Here is a 13,072-nt window from a genome sequence, read left to right as displayed (position 1 = left end):
CTTCATTGTTTGCTTTGCCTGCTCATAGAGGGCGCGGGAGCTTCGAGGCACGGACATTGAAAAATCTATGGTAGGGCAGACATATACAGCTCCGCTGTAAAATGGAGCATTTAATGCATAGGGTATGTAACCGGTTGACCGTTAGAGGTACAGAATGAGCACCAAGGGAAGGGAAGCGCATTCAAGGACAGCAGAAAATTAGGTTGGGTATCAATCAGCTAGCGCAAGACGGGTGATTAGGGTAGTGAGCCTAATCTGCAGGTATGATCTGTCACGTTGCTTTATGTGGTGGCTCGCCCAACGCTTCTCTGTAGCTCGACCACTGCCTTACGCATCGCCAGCTCCGTCCGCGCCCTAAACCCCGCCGAAGCCGAAGAAGCGGCTATCGCGCTTGCGGCATCTGCTGGTTACACTACGATACTTAGCGATTCGAAAACTTCCATATTTCACTGTGCTCGCGGCAACGTCACCCCTGGAACCTTCTTGAACCCCTCGCTCGTCAGTCTGACGACGAGGACCCCCTACCCATCTCGCTAGTTTGGGTCCCTGCACACGCGGGCAACCCGGGAAACGAGGCCGCCCACCGGCAAGCTCGAGGATTCGTCAACCGAGCGGCGGGCAGTGCCACGGATCCCGAGGAGGGCCCCGGCGAGCCTCCCACCTCGTATCACGACATCGCGCAACACTACAGCCTCGCTCGCCAAACGAAACCGCCACCGCACCTTAAACTCACGAAACCCCAGCAAATCGTTTGGCGCCGCCTCCAGACCCATTCGTTCCCTTGCCCGCAAATATACAGTCACATATACCCCGACCTCTTTAGCCCACACTGTTCGCAGTGCGGCACGACCGCCACCCTTGCCCACATACTCTGCGACTGCAGCGAGGACCCACCCCCGCCTGATCTCCTGACCACTCCCTCGCCCGAAGCGTGGGATAACGTGCTCCGGAACTCTAGCCTCGACATGCAACTCCGGGCCATTCAACGAGCCGAGGAGGTGGCGGCCAGGCACTGCCTGACCACCATCCCTCAATGAAATGTTTTTCACTTAAATAAAGTTGTTTCTCTCTCTCTCTCTGTAGCTCGCTTTAACTTTCTGTGACTATTTTGCTACTACCTGTTGTATTCATTTGCAACGCTGTGACAAGTGACAACTAAAAATAACATTCTTAATAACCGTGTGTGCGGTGAGAAAACCTACTTCCAAGCGGTAGCTGCAGTATGATATATCAAAACGTGGGAGAAAATTCCGCGCTTGGAATTTCAAGTTGTGTAGTAAAATTATTTGTTCTTTATATAGGATCATCTCTACATGTTTGTATATGGTGGTTGCGTCTTTACGCCATGCATTGCGAGAGACTTCAAGAAGGAAACATGGAATCGAGTGCAAACATTTTCGTATCCAACGAAATACTTTCGGAAATTAGTGAACATTTATTGGTAACTGGCATAACTTATTCCTTTTATAAACGAAAGACTCAAATGTAAGTTTTTGATCTCAACTGTTGGTTTGTGATTCAACTAAGAGCGTCCAGATGGAGCAGTTGCTGAATCCTCATTATCCCGAAGTATGGACCACTGTGCCTTCTGTCTCCCTTCGTTAATCTTGCTACAAAGGTTTGTCTCCCCTTCCACAAAATAAAACCAAACAGCTTGCAAGGCGCTTACACATTAGCCTTTATGTTTTTTTTTCTACATACCGGTGTACGTTCCTGCGAGCAACAAAACACACCAGAAATAGCAATAATGTGTTCGTACAGTTTTGCTTTGCGCAAGTTGTAGTAACAATTATTAGCAATCATAGATTCATAAGACAAAGGACTGCAGTTACGTTCATCAATGAAATATATCATGAACAACATGAAGTAGATATATACTTATTAAGAGCGCATAAATAGTTAACTGGAATTAGAAAATGCTCATATAAAGCTAACAGCCAGAATACATCGCACAAATGATGCAATACGTTTTCGTTCACCACAAGATGAATTATGCTCGATAGCAAGACTATTATTGCAGCTTTTAGGTTCTACGTTCGTTGAATTCCTCACTTTTGTTTTTGGTAACTCGCGACCGCGCGCTTTTTTGATTAAAGAACGATGAAGGTGCCTAATTTCCTTCAAATGTTTACTTGCTCATCTGGACAGCCCTTGAGTTCAAGAACATGACACATCTTTCTTTCCCGAAGGTCTGAGTGAAATCAAAGCCATGGCGCAGTGCGTACTCTTCTTCCTGGTCGGTCAGGAGACTACGTCCTCAACGATCGCCTTCACCGCCTATCTGCTTGCACTCAATCCGAACATCCAAGAAAAACTTAGAAATGAAGTGGATGAGTGCATCGCAGCGAATGCAAGTACTTTTCTAACTAAACATCGTAGCCTATCAGGCTTGCTTATGTTTTATATTTAGTGCGCTTGTGTTTGAGTACTGAGATCACGAAGCAACCTCTGTCATGTCTAATTGCTGCAAGGAACTTCGCAAGTTGACTGTATAGTTAATTTGCTGCGCCAAAAATGTTGCATTATGCCCATGCAAGAGATAAATGTTAATTTCATATTATTTATAAAACAAGTAATACCTTATGAGCTCACATATGATCGAACAATAGCGTAAATTGTACCTAGCCCTTTTCGTGGATATTTCATTGCGTATTGAAATCTCAAGCTAAATGAGTCATAATATCGAGACCACAATAGCGGAGCCCATAATGGTGTCCTGCTCAATGGCTTTAGCAGAACAGAAAGCAAGGCTTGTCTAGATCGCAAATTCGATGTCATCTGATGCTTTAGTTAGGCCATCGTATAAGATTGAGTAGAATGTCTATTTGGCGATGTGTTAACAATCGCCAATGCCCAAAGAGGCCGACGCTCTTCATAGTACGCATCACGTACGCGATTGAGAGTTTATTTGCCACCGCTACGGCTGTACTGATCTTGCGCAGGGCCAGGAACTCAGCTTGGACGTGATATCGAAGTTAAAGTACCTGCATTGCGTGGTGTCGGAAGTGTTACGCTTGTTCCCGGCTGCAACAAGGTGAGTTGGTGAAATTACGGAAATAAACAGAAAAAAGATTAATTTTGACTACTCCTGGAGCTGTACTAAAGAACTTAACTAGCATAACAACTATGACACGTTAGCACAACACAAGAACTAGAATAAAATGGTAATAAGTATCTATTCATTGTCTGTTATAAACTTTGCGTCCTGGCGTAAAGACGTTACTTTGAAAAGTATATCGCCTGCAGTTTTTAATGCAGGAAGAAATCACGCTGGCAAGAACGTAGAGCCAAGAACAGCAGGTATCGGAGTATACAACTACGCGGGCGCATGCGACATTCAGTTTTTGATGCGAAGCATTCTGCTCTGAGTGCAGCCACTTTTTGATGGGCGAGCTTATCTCGCCGTTTTCGTGGGCTCACCTCAGTGATCATGCGGCCTAAATTTATGTGCCTCAGGGGTGACCGGGTATGTTCCACTGTGTATGTGTCACGAGGTTTTAGATTGCTTTCAATGTGATATCTTGCCATTATAAACATTCTTTCTCACTTACTATAATTCCAAACACTGGGGCCTATAATTTTTATATAGCCATTCACTACACAACAGTTACAATATTCATACAACCATTCTCTGCAAGTCATCAGTGCTTCGCATTACGTAAACGTAAACTACACTTAAGTCTACCCAATTTTTTCAAGTAGCTCTACTTCCATACTTTGAATAAGACGCACGCGTTATGGACCTAAGGTATAACTCTGCAGGCGCCTATTTTTATGCTCATATAAAAACGGTACTGATGATTTGTCTCTCCTGCCATAAACGCCACATATTCTACTGTACTTCAGCCTTGAACTCGACCACATCATTATGCCAGAAAACGTTCTTGGTTTTCTGTTTCAGGCTTGAACGCTCAGGCTACGATGACTACGTTCTTGGGGACACTGGAATCAAGCTTCCGAGAGAGTGCTGTATTGGGATCCCAGTTTACGCAATGCATCGCGACCCGACGCTGTTCCCCGATCCTGACAGTTTTAAACCAGAAAGGCAAGTATCAAGAAGGCATCTCCACAAATTATCCAGCTCTGTTGCTCCGTCAACCAACACGCGAAGGCTGATGCTCGCAATATATCTTAGACTCATTATGTTTTCTCATTCCTAACAATGGTATCGCTAAGGACGTACAATCGAACCTGCGATTGTGTGCGGGTGACAACGCTGTTTATCGTTCAAATTATTGCACAGGCCGAATGACAGATAAATTTTTCAACAAAACGTGCACAAAATTTGGGATTGTGAAACTAAAATTCACCCCCCCCCACCCCCCATTCGCCCGGGCCCCTCGTTGCTCCACACCCATGCGCGCGCGCTCCCACGTGCCCGCTCGCACACCGCAACTAGCTAAGCGCCTTCTCCGCTTGCTCCATTCGCCGGTACGGGGGTGCGCGCCGCGAATGAGCGTGGCTAGGTGGCGCTAGCTGCGGCAAGTTGCGCGTAGTTACAGACACAACATTTTGCAGAAACAACAATGAGCCTTCGAAAGTATCTAGCGGAAGAGGAACGTAGGAGTGCAATGCTTTGCACAGACTACAAAGGTATGCGATGCGTACCGAAGTGGCGAGGCAGGAGGCGAATTGACGGGCCGGATGAGCTATGCGGGGCCGTGTCGCACGAGGAAGCACGAGAAGCGACACGCAGCCGAGGAACAGCAGCACGCCGAGCGAACTGCCGCTGAACAGGCCGTCGAGACCATGCGGCGCCGATTGGAGGACCGCCACTTGCGGGACGCAAAAGCGTACCTTCAACAACCCTTTGTCGAAGACGAATTTGGAGCGGTGGGCAGCGTGAGCGACCGCCTCTGGTTCCGATGGTACGTCGTCAGGGTGTCGCGGCCCGCCCATGCGGTGGTCCTTGAGCGGTCCCCGTGAGGACGTGAGCTTGTTGGGGCTTTGCGCCACGTGCATGCCGAGGGAAATGTTTCGCTTCGACTTTGATAATCATCGACGATTGTTTCTGCTGTATTTTCCCCCTTTGCCATCAATGAGTGGAGTGAATTTCCCTAACCATCAAACTCCACTTTTACAACAAATTCCTAGAAATATGAATAAAATATATATGCTTATTTTAAATGTGCCTGTATTGTTGCTTTTCTAAATTGCTCTCATTGCTGTATATAATTTTTATCTCTTGCTGTACACAATTTGTCCTGCCTGTTCCATACTTTATCGGTCACACCGGTGGTTTTCTTGTGTGTAATTTTATCTTATTGTTTTAGCATTGTCATGTCTCCCCCCTCTGTAATGGCTCAAAGAGCGAATATAGGTTTGTATAATAATAAATAAATAAATAAATAAATAAATAAATAAATAAATAAATAAATAAATAAATAAATAAATAAATAAATAAATAAATAAATAAATAACTGTGTACCTATCTCTCTCTCACACACAAGCACACACTTTCTGGATCTAGTAATACCAAACTTTGGCTGTGACTGGTCTTTAACACAGCCTCTAACAGTATCATGGGATATTTTCCCCATTCCGTGTTTAGATGGGGGCGAAACGCAAGAACGATCCTGTAGATATTAAATTTAGGTGCGCGATAAAGAACCCCAGGTGCTCGATCCGGAATCCCTCACTATGTCGTGCCTCACAATCAGACAATCAGATTGTGGTGTTGGTACGCAAAACCTAGGACTTCAATTTCAAATTTAAGATTTCAGCATTGCGGTCGAGAATCTCAACTTACCGTAGTGTTGACGCAATTATCTTCTTCAAACCATCCAACCCGCAAACCACTTTTCTGCATATCATTCTTTAGCAAAATATACCGTTGTGGTCAGAATAGCAGGTTGCGATCAGAACATTCACGTCCAGTGGCACAATTTACACCAAAAGAGTCTCTATCAATTGCATATTTAGGCTGCTGCCACATTTTGAAGAAGCAGAACACTCTACCGCAACATACCTCAGCTTCCACGAGGAAGTGTTAGTGGGACGAACAAAATCTTTCGTCGTAATATCGATGCTTACTGCAGGTAGTAGTGTTCACCCACCGTGTTCCTTCTTTTTCTCTCCTCCCACAGATTCAGCGACGAGAACGTGCACTCTATCCGACCGTACACTTATCTTCCTTTCGGTGCTGGGCCACGAAACTGTATTGGGATGCGCTTGGCGCTTCAATCGGTCAAGCTCTGCCTGCTTCATTCACTGCATAACGTTCAGTTTGTTCGCACAGACAGAACAAAGGTACCTATACGCACACATTTTCGTCACCCACGCAGGCAATCAGCTTCCGGTCTACATAACATTAACAAAGGCACACATAGTCGTTCCACAGGCATAGAGTGGCGCCTGACACTGGCAAAAAAAAAAAAAGAAAAAAGAAATAAAGGCCAAGAGTTAGTGGAGCTATACTAGTCCAGGTGCAACAAAATTAGGAAGGCCCACTAAGCTTCAACAAAGTCACTCCCTCACCAGAACCGGAATGGGCATCCCTGGTGTAGTATTCCGCCACTCCCTCCCTCATGACTCCTGTATTAACCCATAGCCCTCAGTCTCCAGCGGCTGCGAAGCACCTGACCAACGCGGCGGTCAGACCTGCGACGCGGCAGAGGGTGCTAAGAATCTCTGGGTCCGGACAGGCCGCCATTGGAAACTGAACCTGGCAACGTTCAGCACGCGCACCCTCTCGAGTGAGGCTAGCTTAGCAGGGCTATTTGAGGAATTATCAGGTGTTGCCTAGGATATTATTGGCCTTAGTGAGGTTAGAAGAACTCGTGTGGCTTATACAGTGCTGACTAACGGCCACGTCCCCTGCTACAGAGGTCTTCCAGATAAGGGAAAATTCAGGGTAGGATTTCTAGTCCATATGGACATAGTGGGCAGCATTGATGAACTATACAGCATTGATGACAGAGTAGCAGTCATCGTAATAAAGCTGAATAGGAGGTATAGAATGAAAGTAGTGCAAGCCTATGCCCCATCCTCCAGTTATGATGATGAAGAAATAGAACAGTTTTATGAAGATGTTGAATTAGCAATGAGAAAGTTGCAAACTCAGTATACTGAAGTCATGGGCGACTTCAATGCAAAAGTGGGGAAAAAACAGGCTGATGAGCAAGCAATGGGCAACTACGGCATCGATTCTAGGAACACTAGAGGAGATATGTTGGTAGAATTCGCGGAAAGGAATAGGCGGAATAATGAATACCTTTTTCAGGTAGCGCAGCAACAGGAAGTTGACAGAGAAAAGCCCTAATGGAGAAACAAGGAATGAAATAGATTTCATACTGCCTGCCGATCCCAGCATAGTGCAGGATTGTAGAAGTGTTAGTTTCGGTTTCAGTTTCAGTTTATTATCCATTCAATACAATGATTATGTAAACGATACTATACAGACGAGGGTCCCAAAGTCAAAGACTGCAACGGGACGCTCGGTTCAAATTAAAAAAAAATGTATACAAGGCATGGGTTAAAGCAGCAAAATTAACAACGTTGAAGGAAGACAAAAGAATGCTCAAAATACAATATAATGGTAAGATAAAAAAAAAACACAAGGAAATGCCTATATCAACAGGCGTAATTATACAGAACAACATATTATCGGGCATAAAACTATTTACAAAGAAGAAAACACTTCAATTCATGTTTGAATGTATTCAATGATGATGTTTGTTTACGAGAATGTGGCAGGTAATTCCATATTTTTATCGCTGAAAACGAGGACGGGACGTCATTTTTCCATAGTTGGAAAGTTGTTATTATGCGCAAATCTAGTGGAATTGGTATTAGTAAGTAAGATGAAGCCTACAAATTCGTAAGAAAGCTGTTTGTTAAGCAATTTAAAAAAGAGAATACTTAAATGATACTTAAACAAGCCAGATACAGGTAGAATAGAGTTAGCCTTAAGAAGCGGGAGAGCATCTGAATAAAAGGAAGTGTTGGTGATTATGCGAATGGCCTGGTTCTGTATGTGTTGAATAGACCAGAGGTGACAGCTATATGTGTTTCCCCAGGAAGCAATACCGTAGGTGATATAGGACTATGAATGAATGCAAAGTATAGAGATAGTAATGCGTGTTCTGAAAAAAATGCTCGTGATTTAATCAATGCTCTTATGCCGTTTGTTTAACAAATGCAATATGATTAGTAAATTTCAAGTTAGGATCTAATTTTATGCCAAGGCAATGACACACAGTCCGCGGCAGCAATAAGATGACTGTCGAGGGTAACTTGGGGTATACAAGGTAACATCCTCTGTTTTGTTTTAAATATCATGAACTGAGTTTTAACCGGGTTTAAAATTAAGTGATTCAACTGACACCATTCTACAACTTTCGCTAGTTCATTGTTCAGTTCAAGGAGTAAGGTTGGTAAAGACTTGTCTGACAGGGAAATGGTGGTATCATCAGCATATAGGATTGTATTAGAAATATTAAGAAAATCAGATAAGTCGTTAATGTGAATGCAAAACAACAAGGGTCCCAGTATTGAGCCCTGTGGTACCCCTTGATTAATTACTTTTGATTCGGAATACGCACCCCTTACACAGACTTTTTGCTCGCGGTGAAGTAATTTTTTAGAAAAGTTGAAGCTGGACCTATTCTACCTAACGATTCTAGTTTGTTAAACAAAATGGGATGACTAACAGTGTCAAAAGCTTTAGTAAAGTCTAGAAACACTGAGCCAACGAATTCACCTCTATCAATAGAACATCTGATGTAATCGGTTAATGCTATAAAAGCTAAGCTAGTCGAACTGCCAGGACGGAAACCAAATTGGCAAGGTTTTAATAGTTTAAAATTTGTTAGGTAGCTGTTTAAACGCTTCAGAAATAATTACTCGATAAGTTTACTTATGAAGGACAAAATAGAGATTGGCCGATAATTGGACACCTGAGATTTATCACCTTTTTTATAAACAGGAAATAATTTGGCCTTCTTATGCGAACTGGGAAAGATGCCACATTTGAAAATTAGATTAATTATATGGCTCAGTGTTTCAGCAATACGAGGAGAAACAAGTTTTAAGTGGTAGGCAGAGACATTATCTAGTCCTGGACTAGTTTTTTTTACAGATTTAATATGGCAGAACAGACCTCATCGGCTGAGACAGGAATAAAAAGAAGGCATGATTGCAACGCTTTAACGGATATGAAGAGGCTATCGGGCTATTGTTGTACACTTCATAGAATTACTAAATGAGTTGGCTATACAGGATGATTCGGTGCAGGTTTGATTTTTATAATTTATTTTATCAATGGTTATACTACGCTGGGGTGTATTCAGAAATTGATTGAAAAGTTGACATTGCTTCTTAGGATTATTTCTAGCCTTGCAGAATTCTTTCTCATAATAAAGCCGTTTCGTTTTTTTCAGTAGATTGGTCAACATGGTATTGTATTTTTTATAGCGATGTGCTAGGCTTAAATTGAACGGCTTTTTTTTAAGTCTTCCTGTAAAGATTATCTCTTTTTCGGATGCTGGTTAACAAACCTTTAGTTATCCAAGGATTACAGGGAAATTTAATTTTTTTCTTACATTTGACAGTTGTAGTGCTAGCGTATACGGCTTTCAAAAATAATGAGCAGAATTTTTGGAGCGCCTTTTCAGGATCACATTGAGTGCTAATAGACGCCCAGTTGGTACCACTTATTGTATTAACAAAGTTATCCAGGTTGAAACTGGAAATGAAATAACTAGTGTCATGGTGCATTTTTTCTGCGGCGAAAGTAATAAAAATGGGAAGATGATCGTTGATAGGCATGTCAATGACACCTGCACTTGGAGATGGTGTGATATTGCTTAAGGCGTGATCAAGAAGAGTATTAGTTCCAGAAGCGGAAAGTCGAGTAGGAGAAGTAATTAGAGACTCAAGCCCAAAACCAACAAAACAATTAATCGCTATATAATGTTACTGAGCTATTACCAGCCTCCAATAAATTAATATTAATATCAGCAACTATTAAAATCTGCTTGTTTGCAGCAGAAATTTTATGAAGAACAGTGGAAAGATTGTGTGGGAAATCGGGAATAGATGAAGATGGAAAGCGATAAATGCAACCAATGATTAGACTATTGCGATTACTCGAAGGTGACGGATTAGTTTCGATTCACACTGATTCACAGTTAGACACGTTTAAACGAAGGTGCAGCCTACGTTCGTACTTGATTTCCGTGGATATGAAAATTGCCGAATCGACGTGCCGATCGGAACTGCGGTGACAGTATTCGGATTGGAATGACCGAAACCCATATAAGTTGCACAAATGCACAAAAATGAACAGGAATGACCAAGTGTGTCAATAAAGGCCGTAATGCTATCTTGGTTTTTGCATAAACTGCGCGCATTGATGTGTAGTAATGAGCAGTTAGAATCAGCGAGCAACGATTTTGCTTCCGCCGTTGAGAGCAATGTCATACAGGGATGTTATCAGGAACAGATACGGCAAATGACAAATGTTCAGATGGATAGCTACGTGAAGATGCGGAGATCAGACTCAGCACTTATACGAAAGACCTTGCTGTCCTCAGTTTTACGCGCCCTGATATGGAAATTCTCGGTCCAAAGGTAACACCATTTCATTTCTTTTTTGAGAGTGAGCGCTTCGCTGCATAGCCGTTTGATGTCAATGGTCAGGTGCTCATTGACAAAGACAGGGCTATCCTTACTTCCTGTCAGACCTATCTGAGACGTACGCAAACGTGCCTTACGAGCTTTACGAATGAATTCTTTTTTCTTGTCACGCGAGCAAAACGAGCGATAATGCTCTTTTCTGCAGTCTTGCTGGGGACACAGTGAACTGCGTCGATGTCCGACGATGAAATGGGGCATTCAACAACTTTAGCAATTGTTTTCAAGATGACAGCGCAATCCTCGCCCTGTGTACAGGGGATGCCTTTGATTTTAATGTTATTTAGCCGGCTGTATTGCTCCATGTCTGCAATCCTCCTTGCTAGCGCTTCAATTTGAGCCCTCAAATCTTTGTTTGAATCTACCAGTTCAGCGACAGTCATCCGCACTTTATCGTATTGGTCACTCATGTAACGCACACTGTCAGCCAGCGACGTAAGGTTACCAAGACCCTGGTCATCAAGCTGTTTTCCAATCTTAGAAGCAAGGCTATCAACAAGGTTATCGAGTTTATTATTAAGCAGTGATTCAAGTTGTTCAATTTTTTTAGCAAGTTCAGCATTTGAAGGCATGTTACAGTAGAGGCAATAACTCAAGGAAACACTGGTGAGCAGCAGCCGCAGGTAGATACGTAAAAAAGGACGAAAAATAAAAAAAAGACAAACATGCAGTAGAAAAGGCAGATATTTAAGAGGCGTCCTTATTCCTGCAACTGCTGCTCAGAAGTGTACCGAATGCCTCAGTGGTTACTTTTTATATCTCCTTGAGGCCAGACGGCGCAGGCGCAGTGGAGCCTAAGGGGAGGCGCAGTAAGGCAGCACGTGCAGGCAGGAAAGCAGCTACACGCGGAAGAATGCTGCGCAGGACGATGACAGCGGGAGCCACGTAGTCGTCAGCACCGCTCTGCAGTAGAAAAGGCAGATATTTAAGAGGCGTCCTTATTCCTGCAACTGCTGCTCAGAAGTGTTAGGTAGGGTAAAGTGCAGTGACCATAGGTTTGTGAGGTCTAGGATTTCTCTCAATTTGAAGAGAGAAAGAGTGAAATTAGTCAAGAGGAAACAGGCCAACCTAGACGCAGTAAGGGTAAATCAGACCAATTCAGGCTGGTGCTCGCAAATAAATATGCAGCTTTATAACAGGAAGATAAAGACAACATAGAGGTAATGAATGAAACCGTAACTAGGTTGATCTCAGAAGCAGCAATTGAAGTGGGAGGTAGGGCACCAAGGCAACCAGTCGGTAAGCTCTCCCAAATAACAAAGGACCTAATAAAGAAACCACAAAGCATGAAAGTGCCCAACTGAAGAGATCAGATTGAATTCGCTGAACCGTCAAAACTGATCAAGAAGAAGAAAGTAAGGAATATTCGAAATTTAACGTGGAAAAGACTGACGAAGCAGTAAAATATGGACGCAGCATGAAATCATTGAGAAGAAAACTTTGCATAGGACAAAGCAAGATGAATTCACTCAAACATAAGCAGGGTAATATCATCAGAAATGTCGATGACAGTAAAAGCAGCGGAACAATTTTATACCGACCTGTACAATACCCAGAGCAGCCAAGCTACTTTCATTCGAAGTAGTGATGAACAGAATACAGAGGGCTCCTTTTATAACTAGCGATGAAGTTAGAAGGGCCTTGCAAGACATGACAAGGGGAAAAGCTACTGGAGAAGATGGAATAACAGTCGATTTAATCAAAGATGGAGGAGATATGCTTGAAAAGCTGGCGGGCCTTTATGCGCAATGCCTCACGACTTCATGTGTACCAGAGAGCTGGAAGAATGCCAACATTATACTAATCCATAAGAATGGCGGCGTTAAAGAATTGAATAATTATAGGCCCAGTAACTTGCTTTCAGTATTGTATAAACCATTGACCAAGACAATTTCCCATAGAATCAGGGCAACACTTGACTTCAATCAACCAAGAGAACAGGCTGGCTTCAGGAAGGGATATTCTACAATGTATCACATCCATGTCGTCAATCACGCAATCGAGAAATCTGCGGAGTACAATAAACTTCTCTATATGGCTTTCACAGATTGTGAAAATTCATTTGATGAAGTAAAGATACCAGCAATCATAGCGGCAATCCGTAATCAAGGAGTACAGGAGGCATACGTGAATATCTTGGAAGATATCTACAAAGATTCCACAGCTACCTTGGTTCTCCACAGGATAAGTAGAAAGTTACTTGTCAAAAAAGGGGTCAGGAAATGAAACCCAATCTCTTCAATATTATTCAGCGCTTACTTAGAAGAAGTATTCAACCTCTTAGACTGGGAAGACTTAGGAGTGAGGATCTACGGCGAATATCTCAGCAACCTTCGGTTTACAGATGGCATTGTCCTATTCAGCAACAATGGGGACGAATTACAACAAATGATTGAGGATCTCAAGCGAGAAAGTGTACGAGTGGGGTAAAGAATAA

The sequence above is a fragment of the Dermacentor silvarum genome, chromosome 6 (assembly GCF_013339745.2).
Source record: "Dermacentor silvarum isolate Dsil-2018 chromosome 6, BIME_Dsil_1.4, whole genome shotgun sequence".
NCBI lineage: Eukaryota > Metazoa > Arthropoda > Arachnida > Ixodida > Ixodidae > Dermacentor > Dermacentor silvarum.
The sequence above is the reverse complement of the archived record's forward strand: the minus strand, read 5'-3'. Positions refer to the sequence as shown.